This window comes from Micropterus salmoides, unplaced genomic scaffold, assembly GCF_014851395.1.
Source record: "Micropterus salmoides isolate LMB-PRFRI ecotype aquatic unplaced genomic scaffold, ASM1485139v1 Ms_hic_scaffold_1, whole genome shotgun sequence".
Taxonomy (NCBI): Eukaryota; Metazoa; Chordata; class Actinopteri; order Centrarchiformes; family Centrarchidae; genus Micropterus; species Micropterus salmoides.
The window spans coordinates 5,062,002-5,085,226 of NW_024040040.1; the positions used below are offsets into that span (position 1 = coordinate 5,062,002).

Genomic DNA, 23,225 nt, shown 5'->3' on the forward strand with positions numbered 1-23,225 from the left:
CGGTACACTATAACGAAGAGAATTGGTTGCAGTGATTTCCAACTTGGGTGTGAAAGACCAAGAACAAGGCTTTCAAATGAGTTATAGTTTAGTTTAGGTTTAGAGCTGATTAGTAGGCTAGAGTCGAAGATAGCTGCAACTCCACCTCCTCGGCCTGTGCCTCGAGGAATGTGAGTATTAATATGACTGGGAGGGGTGGATTCATTTAGGCTAACATATTCTCCATCACCCAGCCAGGTTTCAGTAAGACAAAATAAATCACTAACATATTCTGATATTAGTTCATTTACTAGTACACCTTTAGAAGAGAGAGATCTGATGTTTAAGAGTCCACATTTAATTTTCCTATTCGTTTGCACTATTGCTCTTGTGGTTTTAATTTTTTATGAGGTTTTTATGCACAGCTCCTCTTCTGTTTACCTTTTTAAATAATTTCGATGGTCGGGGGGCAGACACCGTCACTATAGGATTTTCACTAAGTAACTCCTGAAATGGAGGAGCAGAGAAGTGTGTTAGACTGCGACTCTGCGTAGGGTTTTGGGTGGGTAACTGCTGAAAAAGGAGGGCAGAGAAGTGTGTTAGACTGCGACTCTGCCTCCTGGTCTCAACTCTGGGTTGTCATGGATTTGGTCCACTAATAAACTTGGCCAGATTTCTAGAAATGAGAGCTGCTCCTTCCCAAGTGGGATAGAGGCCATCTCTCCGAATCAGACCAGGTCTTCCCCAGAAAATCTGCCAACAATCAACAAAGCCCACATCGTTTGCTGGACACCACCTTGACAAACCAGCGGCGGAATGACGACATGCGGCTATACATGTCATCACTGGTCAGATTTGGCAGGGGTCCAGAGAAAACTACGGTGTCCGACATTGTTTTTGCATATGTACACACCGACTCAACATTAATCTTAGTGACCTCCGATTGGCGTAACCGGGAGTCATTACCGCCGACGTGAATAACAATCTTACTGTATTTACGTTTATCCTTAGCCAGCAGTTTCAAATAAGACTCAATGTCGCCCACTCTGGCCCCAGGGATGCACTTAACTATGGCCGCTGGCTTCGCTAACTTCACGTTTCTCAAAATGGAGCTGCCAATGATCAGAGTTGGTTTCTCAGCGGGTGTGTCGCTGAGTGGGGAAAATCTGTTAGAAACGTGAACAGGTTGATGATGCCCCGTGGACTTTGAATGCTTACGACTATTCCTCCTTCGGACAGTCACCCAGCCCCCCCCCCCTTCCTGGCTGCACAGGAGATGCCGGGGGACGGCTACCACAGGCTAACTCAGGCCGTTCCACACCGACTACCGGGGAATGGCTAGCTACAGTAGCTAAAGACTGATCTACCAAGGCACGGAGCCGGACTTCTAAATCACTGAGCCTCGCCTCCATGTCTACAAATAAACTACACTTGTTACACGTACCATTACCGCTAAAGGAGGCAGAGGAGTAACTAAACATCTGACACACCGAGCAGGAGAAAGTAGGAGAGAGAGAGGTAGAAGGAGAAGCCATCGCTAGCTGCTAAGCTAAAGTTACTAACGGCTAAGCTAAGTACTGTAGCGTTAGCTACCAAAACTTTAGAACAACTACTAGTTTGAACAGCAGTCACTAAAAGATGGAAAGAACTGTGAGTGCTTAGGCAAAATTACTGTAAGAATAAGTGTTTAGCGGACCGTTGGCTGCTGTAATCTAACAAATGTAACTGGTATTTAGCGAGAGCAGCACAACACGGTACCAACACACAAGCACCGGAAACGGAAATGAGTCGACACGCTTACCGCAGTACGTCAGCAACCTCGTCAGCAGATCGAGTCAGTTATCCTATCAGGGATAACTAGCTTGGCACGACACCGGACAGTGGTGGCGTAACGTCCTAAAGGATCCGACTAGTATCGTTGCAAGGAAGATATGTTACTATGATTATTGTAGACTTTTCGTTCAGAAGGGGGCCAAGGTCTGTGTTACAGGGGCTCTGGCGCCTGTCGGCTCCCCCCCAAAACCACCACAGTTTAAATTCCAAATCTCCCACTTTAACTTCCTACAGTGTGCTGATGATGTGGCCCTGGTTGGCCTTCTGTGTGAGGGGGACTCTGCAAAAGATGGCCCATATTTTAATCATGTAGTTTCTCTGCAGCAGTGGTGTGAGGAGAGTGGGTTTAATAAATGGAGGTGAAACCAAAGAACTGATCTTATCCAGCAACACACAAGAGTCTCCTGATAAAGTTCACCCTTTGACCTTCACTGGATCCCCTGTAGAAACTGTCAGCAGTTTAAACATCTGGGAGCTGTGACTGATGGCCGCCTGAACTTCACACAGAGAGCTGACTGGATTTTTAAGGAAGCAAACAGAGATTGTATCTTTTAGCACTTTTAGTGCTTTGACACCATTTACCATGATGTGTGACACAATGCACTTTTACTAGGAAGCTTTTTATCAGCCTAAAAACATGTTGTGAACTCAAAGTGCAGCCAAAGTGAGCTGAGGAGCTTTAACCTCCACTACATCCCTGGTTAGCAGGATGAAGGCGCCCTCTTGTGTTGTGCATCAGTTTCCACACTTCACTTGTTAACCTGCTGTGATGTTCACTGCAGGAAGACATGGAAACACTTCACTGAGCCTTTGGCAGCTTCAAACAGCATCAGTAAAGAGACATTTAAATAGATGGAATATCACACTATGTCACTTTGTTCACAGCAGTCACACCCTGTAACACTGATGCTGCATTCAGGTCACATGGGAAAGACGGTGAAGAAGAGTTTCCAGCTGACAAATATTCTTCCCATCAGCTCTCAGGCTTTAAATAGTATTTGGGAATATTAGATTTGAGGCTGGAGGTTAAAATGTCTCTGACTTCTTGAGTTGAGATTAAACAACATGGAAATACTTGGAACCAAATGGAAAGAATCAGATATTCATTTCATGGTCAGCTTCAGGAAGTTTAGCTGTCAGATGAGAACAGGTGAGAAGCTGAAAAACAGCAGGAAACCTAAAGACTCTGGTACAGAGAGTCAAACTCTGAAAATGTTTCTCCCTCAAACTCTTGGAGATCTTTCTCCACATGGACTCGACCGCAGAGTGAAAATGTACGATGTGTTCACTGACCTCTGCCAGGACTCTGGTCCTCTCAGTCACTCCTCCTCTGGCCTGCTGGAGAACACAGGTTTGTTAGCAGGTTTCTGTTTGGGCCTTAAACTAAACATTATTTATATTTCCAAACTTTAGTTTGAGCACATGTGAAGGAGGTGACAGCTGCAGTTTGAACCCTGAACGTGTTTCAGGACAGAACAACCTTTCTTCTCTTCTTTCCGGTGTTTTGGCCCATTCCTAAAAGCCCCAGTCCGTCAGCTGGAAGTTGTCAGTTTGAGCTGCAGGTGTGACTTTGGTGTTTGCCTGGCTGAGTTTGGCCTGAGCGCTGCGCTGCTCCTGGATCAGATGCTCCAGCTGCTTGTTGATGTACACTCAGTAAGCTCCACCTCTGCGCAGCTGTTGGTACACTGGCAGTCAGAGTTTCAAGCTTCAGGATAAAAGCCTCGAAAAAAAAAAACGTCTCCTTCAGCTGACTCTGATCGGCAACGCAGACATAATAAAGGACCCGAGCAGGACCCACAGCCAAAGACATGTCCACCTCTCCACTGTCCACACTGTCACTTTGTGCCCGTCCACCTGGACATTAACCTCAGTGCAGCCACTCAGGGGCCTCGTCACTGCTGCTCAGGATGATGTGGGTGTTGGGCTCAGTGGATCCTCAAACATTTGGGACTCTGTCCCGGTGGGTTATGCAGGACAACGGGGACTGGACCCAAACACAGATGAAACAGGCAGACTGGTGCAGCTCAGGGATTTATTTTACATAAAGGAGCTTCAGGTGTTGGTCAGCATCTCTAAGTCCAGGTAACAGAAACACAAAGTCCAACAAGGCAGCTTTGATGAACTGGTCCTGAACAGAGGAAGTGAACCGGTATCTATGGTCTGATGAGGGAATGAGTTGTAGGTGAGGAGTGGGCGGAGTAGGCCAGGTAGCTGCAGGACAGAGGAAGTGGGAACAGGTGTGCAGGTGGGCGGGGCAGTCAGGTGACAGGGAAAGGAGTAACAATCCGAGGGCCTCTGGTGGACAGCTTGAGGATGGCAGGTCTGGGGAGCTGATGGACAGAAGATGAGAGACAGGACAGATGCAGAGGGTTGGGGATGAGAGAGTGTGGCTGAAGAGAGGGACTGAGGAGCAAACTGTGACCACAGCTGAACTACAGAAGACTGGGATTTCTATTCTAATAATAAACTTTATTTATAGACTTTACTCATCAAAACAAAGTACAAAGTGCTTCACAAGAGACACAGAGAGAGAAAGATACCACAGTATATGATAAAATACATGAGGGGGGATAAAATATTAAATATGCAGGATAAAAGAAGAAAAAGAGTAAAATAAATTATGAAAGTGTGTTTTGGGCCCTTTAGCTTTTAGCCTGGACCCAGAAAGAAACAGGAGCCCGAAGATCTCAAACTACACAAAGGCTCATAAGGAGTTATAAGATCCAAAATCTATTCTGGAGCCAGGTCCTGGAGAGCCTGAGTGATCAATAAGATCTTAAAATCAGTCCTGAAACAAACAGCAAGCCGACGTAAAGAGGTTCAAACAGGTGTGATGTGATCAGACCTCTTGGTTCTGGTTTAAATCTGAGCAGTTGAGTCCTGCACAGTCTGCAGTTAAAACCCCTTAGCCACGCAAAAAAAAAATACCATTTTGAAGGCAATGTTGTGTAGAGTTGTCCAATAATCAATGACGTTGCAAACCATACATTTTTGACTACAGAAAAGCTAGATTTCTAACTTTGGAGAGGCTAAAAAAACTTCCTTCCACCATATGTCTGCCATTAAAAAAAATCTGCTTACTGAGCTTACATGAGCAGCGACGGCCAGGCCACATTGTCAGCAGTGTAACCGGACTGAAACCTTAAGTGAGTCTTGTGAAATAAAGAGTTCAATCCTGAGGTCCTTAAAGTCTTTTATTCTTTGCAAAAGGTCAGACAAACATACACAGCGCAACCAGTCTGGGAGTAGGAACCAACTGTCCTGAGATGAAGGCCTATCTGTTATGAGGTTGTGTGGTGTGGGGACAGAGAGGACCCAAATGCAGCACTCTGAGGGAAGGAGGTTTATTGAGGGAAAAAGGTTCAGAGGGACTGGAGTGGAGGGAGAGGAGGATGTCGGGGAAAACAGGTACGGGGAACCAAGGAGCCTGGGGGCCAGGGAGCCGGGGAACACAGGGGCCGAGGAAGCGAGGAGAGGCGGGGGAACAGGGAGGACGCCGTGAGGAAAGTCCAAGGAGGATGAGCCCAGCCGACTGAACGGAGGACGAGGGTGAGTGTACCTGGGAGGGAAACAGACAGAGAGACAGGGTTAGAGAAGACAACGACAAGGCACAGGGAAAATGTGAAGAAACATGAAAGCCTGAACACGGAGGTGGCACCGGGTATGGAGCAACGACGATCAAGCGAGGATGGTGTGGAGAACCGGGGTTGAAATACAGGCAGGCATGAGGTGATTACTGGCAGGTGTGGCAGGCTGACGAGGTGGCTGATGAGATGCAGGTGCAGGTAGTTGGCTGGGCTCAGGAGCAGAGGGAGAGAGAGCACACAGGGGAGAAAACACAGGGAGGCAGGCAGGGAACAGAAAACCAAGGAAAAAGCAGAATAACTGATAGAAAGGAGAAAAAACCAGGACACTCCCGGTCGCAAGGCCTCAGCGAGTGTTGGGTTTAGGCATTGTCCCCCGAGCGGGCAGACGGGAACGGGGATGATAAACAAGACTACACATTGGAGGATCAGAATCAGAAAGAGCTTGCCAAGTAGTATTTTACAGGTACGAGGAATTTGCCTTGATATAAATTGGTGCTTACAGTACACATGAACATCAAGAAAAATAGGAATAAATAAGAAGTAGAGTATACAAAAATTATGCTATAACACTAAAGGAAAAAGAGAGCGCAAAATTGACAGGGTAACTCACAAGCATGTGCAAACATTGACAATGTGAGCATAGTTATATAAGAAGAATAAAAGAATAGAGAAGAATAATACAACCGTGTGCAGAGAAAGAACAAGGTGGCAAAGATTCACATGTTCATTCCTCTGGGTTTGTGTTGTGCAGACATATTGCAGCAGAAGAGGATATTGTGTAGATAAATATATAAAGTGACAAAATACAAATATATAGAACAACAAGGATCAACAATTGACAAGAAATATGTGCAGTATTGCAGGTTTGCACATGACATGAAATCAAATAATAATTACACGTGCAGAGAGGAGGATGTGAGGATGGACACAATGATGGCGGTGGTGAATGTGCACCGTCAGTGTCTTTGGCAGTTTGAACTTTTTCAGCTGCAGCAGGAAGTAGATTCTCTGCTGGGCCTTGTTGGTGAGGGAGGTGATGATCAGCTCCCACTTGAGGTCCTGGGAGATGATGGTGCCCAGGAAGCAGAATGAGTGCGGCGAGATGCATTGTTGAATAACTTTTGACAGGAGGGCGGTAGAGGCAGGGGAGGGGCAGCGTTGGACTCGGGGTGGAATTTCAAGTAGGACTGATGCCCTTTGGAGACAGCTGTCAGACGCTGTCCCGCCTCCAGCGTAGGCGCTGCATAGCGGACGGAAAATGACTGCCAGATTTTAAGTATGGAAAGTCAGGTGAGTTTTGGGGGAATAGCTTTTGACAGGAAGGCACTAGTGCAAAACGGTTTTCTGCGTTGGACTTGGGGTGGAATTTCCCGTGCGACTGGTGTGTTTTGTGCAGGTTTTTGGGTGGGCGAGCAAACAGTAGAATATTAGGGTTAACAGTAGGTAAGGGGATGGAAACCACCTCCAAATGGGCCTTTTTGGAGTAACTCTTGACAGGAAGGCTGTAGATCTGTGGGGGTGGCAGTGTTGGACTCGGGGGGGGGGGCGACTTCCAGTGGACCTGATAGAGTGAAGTCGAATTTTCAAAGGTAAAGCTGATGGGCGGCCCCCCGGGGTGGTAGTAGGAATGGTTACACACTGGGAGAGGAAGCCTGGCTCTTCTGAAGAGGAGGTGGACTTTCTAGCTGCAATGGGAGGCAGCAACTCGGGGGACCTTGGTCACAAAGGTCCCTGAGTGGTTGCTGTAAATCCACTGTGAAGGCTGTAGGAAGTAGGCAGCGGACACAGGCAGGCAGGAATGGGGATGAGGAGGGGAAGACATTGGAGGTTGACATGCATTGTTGAATAACTTTTGACAGGAAGACGCTGGAGCGTTTGCGGCATTGGACTCGGGGTGAAATTTGCAGCGGGACTGATGCATTTTGCAGAAAACTGGAGAGTAGCTGTCAGACGCTCAACTCAAGATGCCTTTCTGCAGTTTGTTTACATTGAAGTAAATGTCATGTTTCTAAGAATAGAGTGCTCCATTGATGTGGAGAAAAACCTCTTTATGAGTTAAAACCAGTTTCTGTTTGAAATAATAATAATAAGCTTTGTGTTTTCTTTTGGAGTTATTTTTTTCTTCATGGCTCAGTTGTTGACATAACGCAGGTCCTTTCTGCTTTTTCAGGGTTAACCCAGGGTCTTTCACCCACTGCAACATGAATTAAACATCATATCAAGATATATTAAGCTTCACGCTTAATTCTTCATAATTCACTTGTTTTGCCTTTAAATTGAGATATACATGACCATCTGCTGAACATGTTGATGAATCCTGACCTGAGAGCTTCCAGTTCACAATGTGGACTCTCCATTCCAGCAGACAGCAGCTTCACTCCTGAATCCTGCAGGTTGTTGTTACTCAGGTCCTATTCTCTCAGACTAGAGGACTGGGCGCTGAGAACTGAGCACAGAGCTTCACAGCTTCTCTCTGAGAGGTTACAGAGACTCAGTCTGGTGAAACAACAAGTAAAAAGATCTGAAGACAACATTTAATGTATGTACAGTATATTAAATATTTTCAGCTCGCTGGGCACCTACAGAGCTTTCTGGCAGGCTTTGACCACTGGCAGCAGCCTCAGAAGAGCCTCCTCTGAAGCTTTTTCTTTTTCTGATGACATTAAGATGAAGACCAGAGCTGAGCACTGATCAGGAGAGAGTTTATCTGTGCAGAGACTTCCTGAGTTGAAGTACTGTTGGACCTCGATCATCCACTTCCTTCAAACAGTGGAAGAGGTTGATGCTTCTATCAGGAGGTGGATTCTCTCAGTAGTTACGACTTCATGAGCTTCTTTAATGATAAAATTCTAGCTATTAGAGACAAAATTCACCAAGACCTGCCCTCAACTGGCACCGACTTATCTCTTAACTCAGGAACCTTAGAAACGGCTGTAGAACCAGATACATGTTTAGACTGTTTTGCTTCCCTCAGTCTTTACCAACTAACTTCAATAATTTCTTCATCTAAACCAACAATCTGCCTCTTAGACCCCATCCCGACTAGGCTGCTTAAAGAAGTTTTACCCTTAGTTAGCACTTCTATACTAGATATGATCAATCTATCTTTATCAACAGGCTATGTACCACAGTACTTTAAAGTAGCTGTAATTAAACCTCTTCTGAAAAAGCCCAAACTTGATCCGGATGTTTTGGCCAACTATAGACCTATATCTAACCTTCCATTTCTCTCTAAGGTTCTGGAGAAAGCAGTTGCTAAACAGCTGTGTGACTTTCTACAGAGCAATAGTTTATTTGAGGATTTTCAGTCAGGATTTAGAGCTCATCATAGCACAGAGACAGCACTGGTGAAAATTACTAATGACCTCCTCATTGCATCAGACAAAGGACTTGTCTCTGTGCTGGTTTTATTAGATCTTAGTGCTGCATTTGATACCATTGACCATCAGACCCTATTGTAGAGACTGGAACATTTCATTGGCATTAAAGGAACCGCTCTAGCTGGTTTAAGTCCTATTTATCAGATCGATTTCAGTTTGTACATGTTAACGATGAGTCCATGCACGCCAAAGTTAGTCATGGTGTTCCTCAAGGATCTGTCCTCGGACCAATCCTCTTCACTTTATATATGCTTCCTTTAGGCAATATTATCAGGAAATATTCCATAAGCTTTCATTGTTATGCAAATGATACTCAGTTATCTATCAATCAAGCCATACGAAACTCATCAGTTAGCTAAACTTCAAATGTGCCTTCAGGATGTTAAAACCTGGATGACCTGTAATTTTCTAATGTTAAACTCAGATAAAACTGAAGTTATTGTTCTGGGGCCTAAGCACCTCCGTGATGCATTATCTAAAGATATAGTTTCCCTTGATGGCATCGCCCTGTGAGGAATCTTGGAGTTATCTTTGATCAGGACATGTCGTTTAAGTCTCACATTAAGCAAATTTCAAGGACTGCCTTTTTTCACCTACGTAATATTGCGAAAATCAGGAACATCCTGTCTAAAAATGATGCAGAAAAACTAGTCCATGCATTTGTTACTTCTAGGCTGGATTACTGCAATTCCTTATTATCAGGCTGCTCGAAAAAGTCCATTAAGACTCTTCAGCTGATCCAGAATGCTGCAGCACGTGTTCTGACAGGAACCAGGAAAAGAGATCACATTTCTCCTGTTTTAGCTTCTTGCATTGGCTTCCAGTAAAATCCAGAATAGAATTTAAAATCATTCTTCTTACCAACAAAGCTCTTAATGGTCAGGCACCATCTTATCTTAAAGAGCTCATAGTACCTTACTACCCCACCAGAGCACTGCGCTCCCAGAATGCAGGGTTACTTGTGGTTCCTAGAGTCTCCAAAAGTAGACTAGGAGCCAGAGCGTTCAGCTATCAAGCTCCTCTCCTGTGGAACCAGGTTCCAGTTTGGGTTCAGGAGGCAGACACCATCTCCACATTTAAGAGTAGGCTTAAGACTTTCCTCTTTGATAAAGCTTATAGTTAGGGCTGGCTCAGGTGAGTCCTGAACCATCCCTTAGTTATGCTGCTATAGGCCTAGACTGCCGGGGGATTTCCCATGATGCACTGAGCTCCTCTCTCCTCTACTTTCTCTCCCTCTGTATGCAACCTCATCCCATTATTGCATGTTACTAACACAACTTCTCCCCTTTCTGGCAGTCTTGATCTTTCTCGTCTCTCTCCTCTCTCCTCCTATCACTTCCTGCAGGTTTTCTGGCTCTGGAGCTGTGGAGTCTGGATCTGTGGTTGCGGGTCACCTGCTGCCCCCGTGTTCCTGCTCGACACCCTCTGCTGCAACGACTATTGTTGCTAGTCTTATTGTTATTATTGTTATTATAATCATTAACATTACGATGGTTACCATTAACACTATTATAAATATCTGTACCATTTTTCATTTAGTCTATAGCAACATCACCTTCACTGTCTGTACCTCTGTGTGTATATTGTGTAGGCTGCCTCCCTCCCCTCTCTCTCTCCTTACACCCCCCCCCCTCTCTCTCTCCTTCACCCCAACCAGTCGAGGCAGATGGCCGCCCACCCTGAGTCATGGTTCTGCTCGAGGTTTCTGCCTCTTAAAAGGAAGTTTTTCCTCGCCTCTGTCGCCTAGTGCTTGCTCTTGGTGGGAACTGTTGGGCTTCTTTAAATATCATCACAGAGTATGGTCTAGACCTGTGCTGTGAGATAACTGTTGTTGTGATTTGGTGCTATATAAATAAAATTGAATTGAATTGAATTGAATTCTCCCTGATCTTCTGCTTGATGTATTGGATTGTTTCTTGGTTGTTCTGTGAGCCATTTCCTCTCTCTTCCAGCAGGCCTTGTAAGAGACTCTGATTGGTCTGCAGTGAAAGACCCAGAGGGAAACGAAGAAACAAGTCCAGATGTCCATTTGGACTCTGCATTTCTGTGCTTTCACTTTACTGCGTTGGGTCAGCAGCTTGTCTGGTTTAGTCCCTCCAGCTCTTTCTGACCCATATAATACTGTGGACAGCAACGCACAGCTCACACAATCTGATTGGTTGTTACCTGTCCAGTGCAAAGTGGTAGCGAGTCGCAATAAACTGAGTGAAACATCAGGAAAAGCAGAGAGAACACAAGAGATACTGGATCACACCAAAGCTAAGGGTGCAGGATTTCACACTGAACTGCATGTCAAATAAAAAACTACTAAGTTCTCCATCAGCTGTTCTGCTATCAGTCATTAGATACATAATGTACCCACTGCTGACAAAAAACAGCATTTATAAAAAATATTATTATTTCTAAATAACAATAAAAATATTGAACTTCCACATAAGTATGTACAAGTAGCGAAGTATGCCTTTTAGCAGCTTCAGTAGTAATCTTGAGTCTCCTGTGACAGCGCTTGAGTAAATGAAGAAGGCCTACTTACTTTCTACCCCTGCTGAATAAGATGCTGCTGTAGCCTGTATGCCTCAGCTATATGAGTAGCTATTGATCCAAAACATTTCTGAAACAGCCCTGAATGAAGCGGGCCTATTACTAAAACACTGACACATAAAAACCTTGTTTAGTGTTGATCAAATCCGTAATTGTGGCAGAGGCTGTAGCCTATTGGTGTGATCAGCTCAGTCCGTGGGGACACCGGAAGCCTCAATGTTGGAGTCCAGTACGGACCAGTGCCGAAGGAAGGTTCTCCTGTCCTGAGCAAGGCCCTGAACCCTCTCTTCACTCATGATGTTTTAGCCTAGTTTTATCTGCCTTAAACTACATTCAGGAAACAGTAACCTACGTATGTTGACACACAGCATTTAAGGTGTTTGTGGGAAACAATCATCATTTACAGCCTGGAAAAACACACACGTATTAAAATTATAAATACAAAAATGTATTAAATTTACTATCCCTGTCTGCACAAATACAGTGAAACACACAATATACTGGTGAGCAGGGTTACAGTGTGTCGAAGGGCTGGAATTACAGACAGTTACCTTATTAAAAATGTCAGATAGTGTTTTTACACGTGCACTGTTTTGATTTGTAAAGATTAGGAGTATCCCAGTATCATGGTTTCACAGACCTGGATATGCTATCTGGAGTACTGAGATAGAAATGAAATGATCAGCACATTAAATTAAATGGAAAGTCTGACATCTGTAATGCAGTGAATTGTAGTTTCACTCTCGCTTCCTCAGATGGAGACGATAAATCCAGAATAGTGGTCAAGTTGGTGTTTAGACAATCGTAAACTAAACTACATTCATCCTCAGCTGTTGAGCTAACGGAGTCTGTACAGAGACGACTGGCTCTCTGTATTAACTCCATAAGGTTTGTGGGTTAGGGTACGATTTTATAAAGTTTTAATCAATCGCTTTGTAGCATCCAAAGAGTTGTTTCACCGTCAGACACTTCAGTCTAAAGTCTTTCTCGTACTGTTAAAATGTTATTGCTTGGAAAGTTCCTCTGCTAGCACAATGTTTAGGCTCCACCAGTGTTTTGTGAAGCAGCAGACGTGACGTGAAACAAACAGGAAGGTCATTAAATGAAGGTCTGTCAGCTCAGATCTCTCCTCTGTGCTCCTCTCAGCTCTCTCTCTTCAGACGGCTGTCCTTCTCCAGGTCCAAGCAGACCAACGGCAGGGACCAAACCCCAGCGGAGGGGGTCGTCCATGGGGACGCGGCCGTCCAGGGAGAGCCTCCCTCCTCTTCTGCCACTGGGAGCAGAGTCCCGGATACAAAGAGAGGCGGAGCACAGCAGAGCGCTTTGCCCTCTGGAGCCAGGGGGCCCCGCTCTGGAACCTGCACTGTGCTGTGATCCCAGGAACAAAACTCTTCTACAGAAAACTCATATCACATTCTAGTTTTCAGCATTTTAATACATCTGAAAAAGAGACTCACCCGCAGCTGTGGCAACACAACTTGAACAAACCGCACGTGGAACTGCAGCAGGAAACACCCTAATACTAGAAACTGTTTGTTCATCTCAGTTTGTTAACTTTAGTAATGATTATCATTACATTTGCTGATGATTATTATTATACAGTGGGTACGGAAAGTATTCAGACCCCTTTAAATTTTTCACTCTTCATTGCAGCCATTTTCCAAAAATCAAAAAAGTTCATTTTATTTCTCAGTAATGTACACTCAGCACCCCATCTTGACAGAAAAAAACAGAAATGTAGAAATTTTTGCAAATTTATTAAAAAAGAAAAACTGAAATATCACATGGTCATAAGTATTCAGACCCTTTGCCGTGACACTCATATTTAACTCAGGTGCTGTCTATTTCTTCTGATCATCCTTGAGATGGTTCTACACCTTCATTTGAGTCCAGCTGTGTTTGATTATACTGATTGGACTTGATTAGGAAAGCCACACACCTGTCTATATAAGACCTTACAGCTCACAGTGCATGTCAGAGCAAATGAGAATCATGAGGTCAAAGGAACTGCCTGAAGAGCTCAGAGACAGAATTGTGGCAAGGCACAGATCTGGCCAAGGTTACAAAAAAATTTCTGCTGCACTTAAGGTTCCTAAGAGCACAGTGGCCTCCATAATCCTCAAATGGAAGACGTTTGGGACGACCAGAACCCTTCCTAGAGCTGGCCGTCCGGCCAAACTGAGCTATCGGGGGAGAAGAGCCTTGGTGAGAGAGGTAAAGAAGAACCCAAAGGTCACTGTGGCTGAGCTCCAGAGATGCAGTCGGGAGATGGGAGAAAGTTGAAGTAAGTCAACCATCACTGGAGCAATCCACCAGTCGGGGCTTTATGGCAGAGTGGCCCGACGGAAACCTCTCCTCAGTGCAAGACACATGAAAGCCCGCATGGAGTTTGCTAAAAAAACACCTGAAGGACTCCAGGATGGTGATAAATAAGATCCTCTGGTCTGATGAGACCAAGATAGAACTTTTTGGCCTTAATTCTAAGCGGTATGTGTGGAGAAAACCAGGCACTGCTCATCACCTGTCCAATACAGTCTCAACAGTGAAGCATGGTGGTGGCAGCATCATGCTGTGGGGGTGTTTTTCAGCTGCAGGGACAGGACGACCGGTTGCAATTGAGGGAAAGATGAATGCGGCCAAGTACAGGGATATCCTGGACGAAAACCTTTTCCAGAGTGCTCTGGACCTCAGACTGGGCCGAAGGTTTACCTTCCAACGAGACAATGACCCTAAGCACACCGCTAAAATAACGAAGGAGTGGCTTCACAACAACTCCGTGGCTGTTCTTGAATGGCCCAGCCAGAGCCCTGACTTAAACCCAATTGAGCATCTCTGGAGAGACCTGAAAATGGCTGTCCACCAACGTTTACCATCCAACCTGACAGAACTGGAGAGGATCTGCAAGGAGGAATGGCAGAGGATACCCAAATCCAGATGTGAAAAACTTGTTGCATCTTTCCCAAAACGACTCATGGCTGTATTAAATCAAAAGGGTGCTTCTACTAAATACTGAGCAAAGGGTCTGAATACTTATGACCATGTGATATTTCAGTTTTTTTCTGTCAAGATGGGGTGCTGAGTGTACATTACTGAGAAATAAAATTAACTTTTTTGATTTTTGGAAAATGGCTGCAATGAAACAAAGAGTGAAAAATTTAAAGGGGTCTGAATACTTTCCGTACCCACTGTATAACCTATCAATATATTGGGGGGGATGTGTGGGGACCTGATATATATTATGATTGTTTCTGATGTTTCTGTGTGTTCCCCTTTGAGGGAACTGCGTCGGTTACAACACTATGGGAACGCCTCTGGGCGAAGCAGGTCTGAACGTGAATGAAATCACTCCAATCCTATTGGCTTGTTGCTAGAACGGTAAGGTGTGATGGAATAACCGGAGGAGTATAAAGCACACCTGTACACACTCATCATTAGCTTTTTTCTATTCAGCAGGTGCTCTGTATGTTGTTTGAAGAAAGCTCCAGTCCTACAAGCAGTATGTCTTACCTGAAGAAGAAGTCTACCAGCATGTCCGGCAATCAGATGTACAGAGGGTGTGTTTTTTTTTCTTGCCCTCGGTACATCACGGATGGAGATTCTCATGAGATGTGTGTCTCATGTTTGGGGATGGAGCACGCCCGGGCAGCTCTCGAGGGGGCTGCCTGCGCCCTTTGCGAAGCCCTTTCCGTGCGGGTACTGAGGTACAGCATGGCTCTCTTTTCCGAGGATGGCCGGATGTGTTCACCCTGTGGTGCGGGCCCTGCGGCCGCTGAGGCGGCCTGGCGGCTTCACTCATGGGTTCACAGCGTGATCTGTCGGAGGATTTCGGTACGGCTGAGGCTTTTTCCCGACCTTCATCCGCTGGCTCCGACGCTTCCTTTCCTCGTTCGGGAGCCCGTTCTCGGCTTCTCCCGCTCGCGGTTTGGATCCGGAGAAGCTGCAGCAATCCGACTCCAAGGAGGCGGCCGTGCTCAGCGTAGTGGACGATGACTTCCGGGTGTCGGGGCGGCGTCATCTGGCGGCGCCCGACTATGACGTGCTGCTGGAGGTGGTGACTAGAGCCGTGGCTAAGCCAACATCAACTGGCCACAGGAGGAGCAGACACCATAGGCTAGTGGTAAGCTTGATGAAAGGTTTCTTAAGCACCACGCGCCACCTCCACGCTGGTCTCTGCCATTCTTTCCTGATTTACATGATGAACTGAGTAATCATGGGGCAGACCCTTCTCTACATGGCTTTCCACACCCCGATCACTGAACTACAGTAATGTGATGGGGGTTAGGGACCGTGGTTATGGGAGGATGCCTCGGGCGGAGGATGCGCTTGCGAGCTATCTCTCCCCTCGACTTGCGTCCTCCCTGGAGGAGCCGGCGTTACCCTCCAGCCATGTCGCACCACATCTATGCTCGTGGGGAAGGCGTACATGGCAGCGGGCCAGGCAGGTGCGAGCTTGCACACCATGGTGGTGCTTCAAGCTTACCAAGCCGACCTGCTACAGGAGATGGTTCAGAGGGGGGGTCCCTCTGAGGAAGATCTGGCGGAGCTTCGCAGAACCACGGAGCGTTAGACGCAGGGCGAAGCGTTCCGCCAGTACCTCCCTTGCCGGTCTGGACCCAAGGCAGCTGAGGCTGCCAGGCGTAGGTCCCTTCCCTCTACGAGCTCCTACGGAGAGGAGAGGAAGCAGAGTGACGCTTCTCGGGGGCCCCCCCGAGGAGCTGGGGCAGCGAGACGGCGCTCTCACCCTCAGCCTTCTGAGAGACGCGATCTGAGGACCGTCATCCAGTCCCTACAGAGCTCAGGGAAGACCGGGGAAGGGGAGACTTTCTCCCCTCCCGCAACCCCCCCACCCCCCCCAGAGGCCGATCGAGGTCCCCTCTGCCGTGGCAACGGGTGATGTTATCCCGCCGTTTACACGTTCAGGACGCACCTGCCACCATCCAGTCCACGCGGTACTGCCTGCCCCGAGGGTCTGCAGTCAGGCGGCGTTCAGACTCACTCACCGTGGATCTTCGGCGGCTCTCCCCTGCCGTTATGGGGCTTCAGGGGTCCACCAGAAGATCACACGAGACACCGACCACCAGCCCCGAGGGGTTGGTTCCGTTGGCAGACTTTGCAGAGGCTTGGCGGAGCCTGACGAACATTTCTCCGTGGGTTCTGCGCACTGCCATACATGGGTTTCGACTACAGTTCAAAACCCGCCCTCCAAAATTCAAAGGGGTGGTTTGGACTGTGGTCCGCCCGGAGCAAGGTCCGGTGTTGGGACAGGAAGTTCGTACTCTGCTGAGGAAAGGGGCCGTGGAACGTGTCTCCCCCCCAGACAGAGACGCCGGTTCTACAGCCGGTACTTCATAGTCCCCAAGAAGGACGGAGGGCTGCGCCCTATTTTGGATCTGTGGGTTCTAACCGGTCTCTGAGGAGATTCAGGTTCAAGATGCTCATCATCCCCGCCATCGTGACGCACATCCAATCTGAGGATTGGTTCATCACGATAGATCTAAAGGACGCCTATTTCCACGTCTCCATCCGTCCTTTTCACAGGAAGTTCCTGAGGTTCGCCTTCGGGGGTGTGGCTTACCAGTATCGGGTTCTTCCATTCGGCCTGGCACTTCCCCTCGCACATTCACCAAGTGTATGGATGCAGCACTGGCCCCGCTGAGGCTCCAGGGCATCCGGATTTCAACTACATCGACGACTGGCTCATTCTAGCCCAGTCTCGAGAGTTGGCGGTTCGGCATCGAGATGTCGTTCTGGCTCATCTGCGGCATTTAGGGCTAAGGCTCAACACAAAGAAGAGTGTGCTGGCGCCCACCCAACGGACTACGTTCCTAGGGTCAGTAGGGGATTCGACAACGATGCGGGCACAATTGTCTCCGGCACGTGTCGACACCATATTGGCTGCCGTGAAAGGGGTGAAGTTAGGCCACGCCATCACTATAAAACACTTTCAACGAGTGTTGGGTCTCCTGGCGGCTGCGTCCAGCGTAATACCATCTGGACTGCTGCACATGAGACCCCTGCAGTGGTGGCTAAGGAAATCCTCTCCGTCTGATTTGGGTTACGCGCAAGTGTCTTCGTTCCCTATCAGTTTGGAAGGAAACTTGGTTCCTGTCCCAGGGGCCTGTGCTGGGAGGGTCTTGTCGCCGGCTGGTCATTTCGACAGAGGGGCTGGGGCGCGGTCATGGACGGCCGCTTTGCAAGGGGATCCTGGCAGGTGCATCAATCCGAGTGGCAACTGTCTCGAGATGTTGGCGGTGTTCCAGGCTCTAAGGAGTTTCCTGCCCGATCTCCAAGGCCACCACGTCCTGGTTCGTTCCGAGGAGAACAACACAGCGGTGGTGGCCTATCTGAATCACCAGGGCGGTCTGCGCTCGCGCCCTCTGTACAGACTGGCGCGTCAGATCCTCCTGTGGTCCCAGCAGAGGTTACTATCGCTCAGGGCGATCTCCCGGGGACGCAGAATCAGGCAGCAGACCTGCTGTCGAGGCAGGGGCTGAGGCCCGGGGAATGGAGACTTCACCCCGAAGTGGTGGAGCTCTTGTGCGAAGAGTTGGGCCCCATAGACGTGGATCTGTTTGCGTCTCAAGAGACTACGCACTGCCCGCTATGGTTTTCTCTCGTTCCTCCAGCCCCGTTGGGTCTGGACGCCATGGTACATTAGTGGCCGAGGCTACGTCTGTACGCTTTTCTGGAGCGGGTCCGCCAGGACAATGTCGGCCTACTGCTCGTAGCCCCGTTCTGGCCAACCCGGGTGTGGTTCTCGGACATCATGTCGCTCCTGGACAGCCCGCCTTGGCGGGTCCCTCTGAGGAGAGACCTGCTGTCCCAGATGCAGGGCCGGGTTCTTCACCCTTGCCCCGCCATATGGCGACTGTGGGTCTGGCCCCTGAGGGGGCACAGTACCTAGAGGCGGGTCTAACAGCCGGAGCAGTCGAGACCCTCCTGAGCTCCAGGGCCCCGTCCACACGGAGGATGTACGGCCTGAAGTGGAGCGTTTTCTCCACTTGGTGTAGGGAGCGGTCGGTGGACCCTGTTACCTGCCCGGTGGTTCAGGTACTTGAGCTCCTCCAGGACCGGTTCTCTGCTGGTCTTTCCCCTTCCACCCTCAAGGTGTACGTGGCAGCTATTTCGTCTTTCCACACCCCTCTGAGGGAGGGGTCCTTGGGGAAACTTCCCTTGGTTGTACGTTTCCTCCGTGGTGCCCGGAGGATGAGACCTGCGACTCGGTGCAAGGTTCCCACTTGGGATCTGGCAGTGGTTCTTGGGACCCCTGGAGTCAGCTGAGGCTAAGCACTTGACCCTCAAGATGGCCTTTCTCCTTGCTATCACATCTCTGAGGAGGGTGGGGGATCTCCAAGCGCTTTCGGTTTCCCCGCAAAGCCTGGAGTTTGCCCCGGGGAATATTAGGGCTATCCTGCACCCTCGTCCAGGATACATCCCTAAAGTGCCTTCTTGTGCGGCAGGGTCCACAGTGCTGCTGGCATTTCATCCTCCACCTCATGTGACGGCGGAGGACGGGAGACTGCTCTGCCCTGTCAGAGCACTGAGTATTTACACTCTGAGGTCCTCCCGTTGGAGGAAGGCTGACCAGCTGCTAGTGTGTTTTGGATCTCCCAGGGCCGGGCTCTCTGCATCCAAACATACTATTAGCAACTGGATTGGTCAGACTATTTCCCTGGCCTATCAGGTGCGCGGTTTGCCTTCACATGTGGCCGTGAGGGCTCATTCTACCAGAGGCATGGCGGCCTCTCGAGCCCTCCTTTCCGGGGCCTCTTTGCAGGATGTTTGTTTAGCGGCTGGCTGGGCCACTCCGCACACATTCATTCGGTTTTACAGTCTTGACCTTGACCTCGTGCGCTCTCCTCTTAGTCGTGCCACTTTATTGCACACTGGGGCACGCGGGGTTTTCGGCACGGTTTAGTGGGTATCTCGTTTCCATAGTGTCGTAACCGACGCAGTTCGAGTTCCCTCGAAGGGGAACGTCTCGGGTTACGTATGTAACCCTGGTTCCCCGAGAAGGGGAACAAGACACTGCGTCGGCCCGCCGCACCTCTCTCCCCGCCTGAAGCGCCTGCTTCATTGTTGTAGCTAATGATGAGTGTGTACAGGTGTGCTTTATACTCCCCCGGTTATTCCGTCACACCTTACCGTTCTAGCAACAAGCCAATAGGATTGGAGTGATTTCATTCACGTTCAGACCTGCTTCGCCTAGAGGCGTTCCCATAGTGTCGTAACCGACGCAGTGTCTCGTTCCCCTTCTCGGGGAACCAGGCTTACATACGTAACCCGAGAAGTTCAGTTTGTCTAACAGCTTGTTTAGGACTAGATTTGGAGGTGTCGGCCCCAGATCACATATTTGAGGATATTGAAAAGCTAATAGGACAGAAATTACAGACACATTTTTACACACTGCTGACTCAGCTAAACTTCTTCACACCCAAACTTAAATGATTTCTGACTGTTTCTCCACTGTTTTAATTCTGTGTAATAAAATCCTCTTTATTGACTAAGAGCACAAACAAAAAGTTGGTTGTAAAAAGCACCATGTGACAGAAAACTCTGCTCATTTCTCTGTGACAAAGCTGTTTTAGTGAGGAAAGCTGAAAGGACAGAGACTGACTGACAAACGCTCTTCTGCTCTGAACATGAACTCTGTACTTTGTGGTGTTTCAGGAGGAAAACTGCCTCAGTTCTACTCTCAGATTAGTTTCACATGTTCTCCATCAGCTCTGTATGAAACCCCTGGAATGAAGACGAGAAGAAAAGACTTGGTTCATGTTTGTTTATTCATCATGTAAACCTTCAGTTTGTTCACACATCCCATCAGTAAAGTCTGTTAAATGACTCTTGTTCAATGATTTCATGCACAGATTCACTTCATCCACACAATCAGTGTGTTTGAGCAGAATCTCAGCTGTCAAAGAAAAGAATGAGCTCCTTATTGATTCTGATCAGGAGAATTACACTTTAAAATACCTCACAGTCCCTCATTTGTACGTCTCTTCGGACAACAACAACAACATTTGGTCTGCCAAACAAATAAATGTGAATGTAATTCTAGATTTCTTTCCAGAGTGAGAACAAAATCTCTGAGATAAAGGAAGGTCTGCTGCTTTCTCTCTTCAGACCCATGCAGTGGAAGAGAAACAACAACATACAAATACATCAATCCAAATATTCAACAAACATTTAGAGCTCAGACAAGTTTCCATTTTCATGCAGAGAAAAGTCAGTTCAGGTAAACAAAAGTCATCCTGAGCAGTGATAGCCTCCATGGCTAAACAGACACAGGAAGGAGCGCCGCCTAAAGAAACTCAAACATTTACACAGCAACTAATGACAAGACCTCAAAGTACCGCCCACAATGTTTGATTGACAGGTCAAGGCCACAACAATCAGCTCTCAGCAACAACCACGAAGACAAAATAAGTTGAAGGATTAAAAGACAGAATTTAACCCACTGTCCCTGAAATGACTTCTGACTATTTGACTTTACAGAACTCAGCAGTGGCTCCATAAAAATAAAACCCAAGTCCAGCACAGAGAGGCTGAGTGAATGTGGTCTGGACTCTGTGGAGGAGAGTCATGGTTTCAGAGATGCTGTAGAAGGACAGAATACCTGCTCTGTGATTCAGGTACACTCCTACTCTGGAGGACCGAGGACCTGAGACGGGAGTTTGGACTTTGTTGAACAAAAAGTTATAACTGTCATACCGACAATCTAACGCCCAAGATTTATCATTTCGCCCAAATACACTTTCACTCCCTGCTCTGCTGATGTTCTTGTAGGCGACTGCTATATCAACTCTCCCTCTCCTCTCCACCTCCCAGTAACAGCGTCCAGTCAGACTCTCTCTACTCAGGATCTGAAGACATCTAGTGAATCTGTCTGGGTGACTAGAATAAGACTGTTGTTCTTTCATTACTGTTGCTTTTCTGTTCCCCTCAGATAATAACAGCAGTGTGTTTGCTGTGTTTGGATCCAGAGTGATTTCACATGAATATGTTAAGAAGTCAGCTCTGGTCTTGGGCTCTGGTTCTGGTTCTGACAGTAAAACATCCACATCAGTCACTGTCTTTAAGATGTTTGTCCATGTCTCTGTCAGAACGTCCTGTAGTTTATCTCTGACTTCTGACACAGCCGCTGTCACATCCTCAAAGTAGCGCAGAGGACGGATCTTGATGCTGGATGAGTCTGTAGATTCACTGAGTGCTGACAGTGAGGGGTAGTTGTGTAGAAACTGGTTGTGATCCTCTGTGTGTGAGAGCTGCTTCAGCTCAGCGTCTTTCCTCTTCAGTCAGTGATCTCCTGCTCCAGCTTCTCCTGAAGCTCTTTGACTCGACTCACTTCAGTGTCCTGCTGGGATCTGAGCTGCCGCTTCACATCAGACCTTCTTTTCTCCATCAGACGGATCAGCTCGGTGAAGATCTTCTCACTGTCCTCCACTGCTTTATCAGCAGAGCCATTGATAGCCTCCACCTCCTGCTGAAGCACCTTCACATCTTTCTGTCTGTCCTGGATTCTCTGCTGGATGTTTTGTCGACTCACCTCGAGCTCTCTCTGCCTCTCGGTCCTTTCTGCTGCAGCTGAGACTGTGTCGTGGCCTTTATGTTCATCCACAGAGCAGAGATAACAGATACTCTGCTGATCAGTACGGCAGAACATCTTCATCACCTCATCGTGAGAGAGCAGATGTTCTCCTGGAGCTTCTTGGAGGGCTCCACCAGCTTGTGTTTCTTTAACGGAGCCACATCATAATGAGGCTGCAGGTGTTTCTCACAGTAAGAGACCAGACAGACAGACAGGACTTGAGGGCTTTCAGTTTTCTCCCAGTGCAGACATCACAGGCCACATCTTCAGGTCCAGCATAGCAGTGATCAGCAGGAGCAGCTTGGAGTCCAGTCTTCTTCAGTTCCTCCACTAAATCTGCTAACATGGTGTTTTTCAGCAGGACAGGCCTCGGTGTGAAGGTCTGCCTGCACTGAGGGCAGCTGTGGATTTTCTTCTCATCCTCTACATCCCAGAAGCTTTTAATACAGTTCATGCAGTAGCTGTGTCCACAGGGAATAGCCACCGGATCCTTCAGCAGATCCAGACAGATCGAACAGCAGAATTTTTCTCGGTCCAGCTGAACTCCTTTCTACGCCATTTCACCGCCGTTTTTCACTCCTCAGAGTGCAACTAGTTTGACAACAGCAGTATCAAACTGCAACTGCACTTGCACCACATGTTGGTTACACCCATCTTCAAACTGGAGATCTGAAGGGGAGGGAACAAGGAAATTTATGGACAGAGTGGAGCTCGCTGTGATTGGAGAGCAGGAGGAAGAGGGAGGGGTCATCAAGCTGGGACTCACTTCAGGAAGTGTGCTGATGATATGGCCCTGATTGGCCTTCTGTGTGAGGGGGACATATTTAGGGCCCGAGCACGAAACATGTCACTATTGGAACTGAAGGAATTCTTCTTCTTTCTTTCTTTCTTACTTTCTTTCTTTCTTTTTCTGCAAAGTTACCTTTATTTTGGGGGCCTAGACATACGAGAACTCACCAAGCATTGCACATAATTCAGGCATTGTGAAAATTTTTGTATTTCATGGTTCTTGGGCATGGGCATGGCTCGCTAGCTTATCATGTCCAGTCCAAAAAAAGCCTCTTGGAGCAAATATTAGTAAAAATATAATAATCCACTAACTAAAGTCCTGCAACAAAACTTACTTAAGTAAAAGTATAACACTATTAAGTATTCAGATTCCCTGTCAGCATTTTACTATTACAGTATTTTTGGATGGATGGATGTATAATTTATTTATCGCGATGGGAAATCGGTGTCACAGTTTGCATCAGTTTACCTAAAATACACACACAATTACAGTTAGGAAACAAACACAGCTTACACAAAACACACGAG

At 47.6% G+C, this 23,225-nt stretch overlaps 2 protein-coding genes and 1 pseudogene across 2 annotated transcripts in view; 1 reads left to right on the top strand and 2 right to left on the bottom strand.

The window, feature by feature from the left end:
- Nucleotides 1-23,225, bottom strand: part of LOC119910112 (nucleotide-binding oligomerization domain-containing protein 1-like) — a 1,078,472-nt gene that overhangs the window by 488,992 nt on the left and 566,255 nt on the right. The gene's annotated exons all lie outside the window — the stretch shown is intronic.
- Nucleotides 1-23,225, top strand: part of LOC119881802 — a 727,332-nt gene that overhangs the window by 207,604 nt on the left and 496,503 nt on the right. The gene's annotated exons all lie outside the window — the stretch shown is intronic.
- On the bottom strand, nucleotides 20,085-22,467 carry LOC119904649 (annotated as a pseudogene).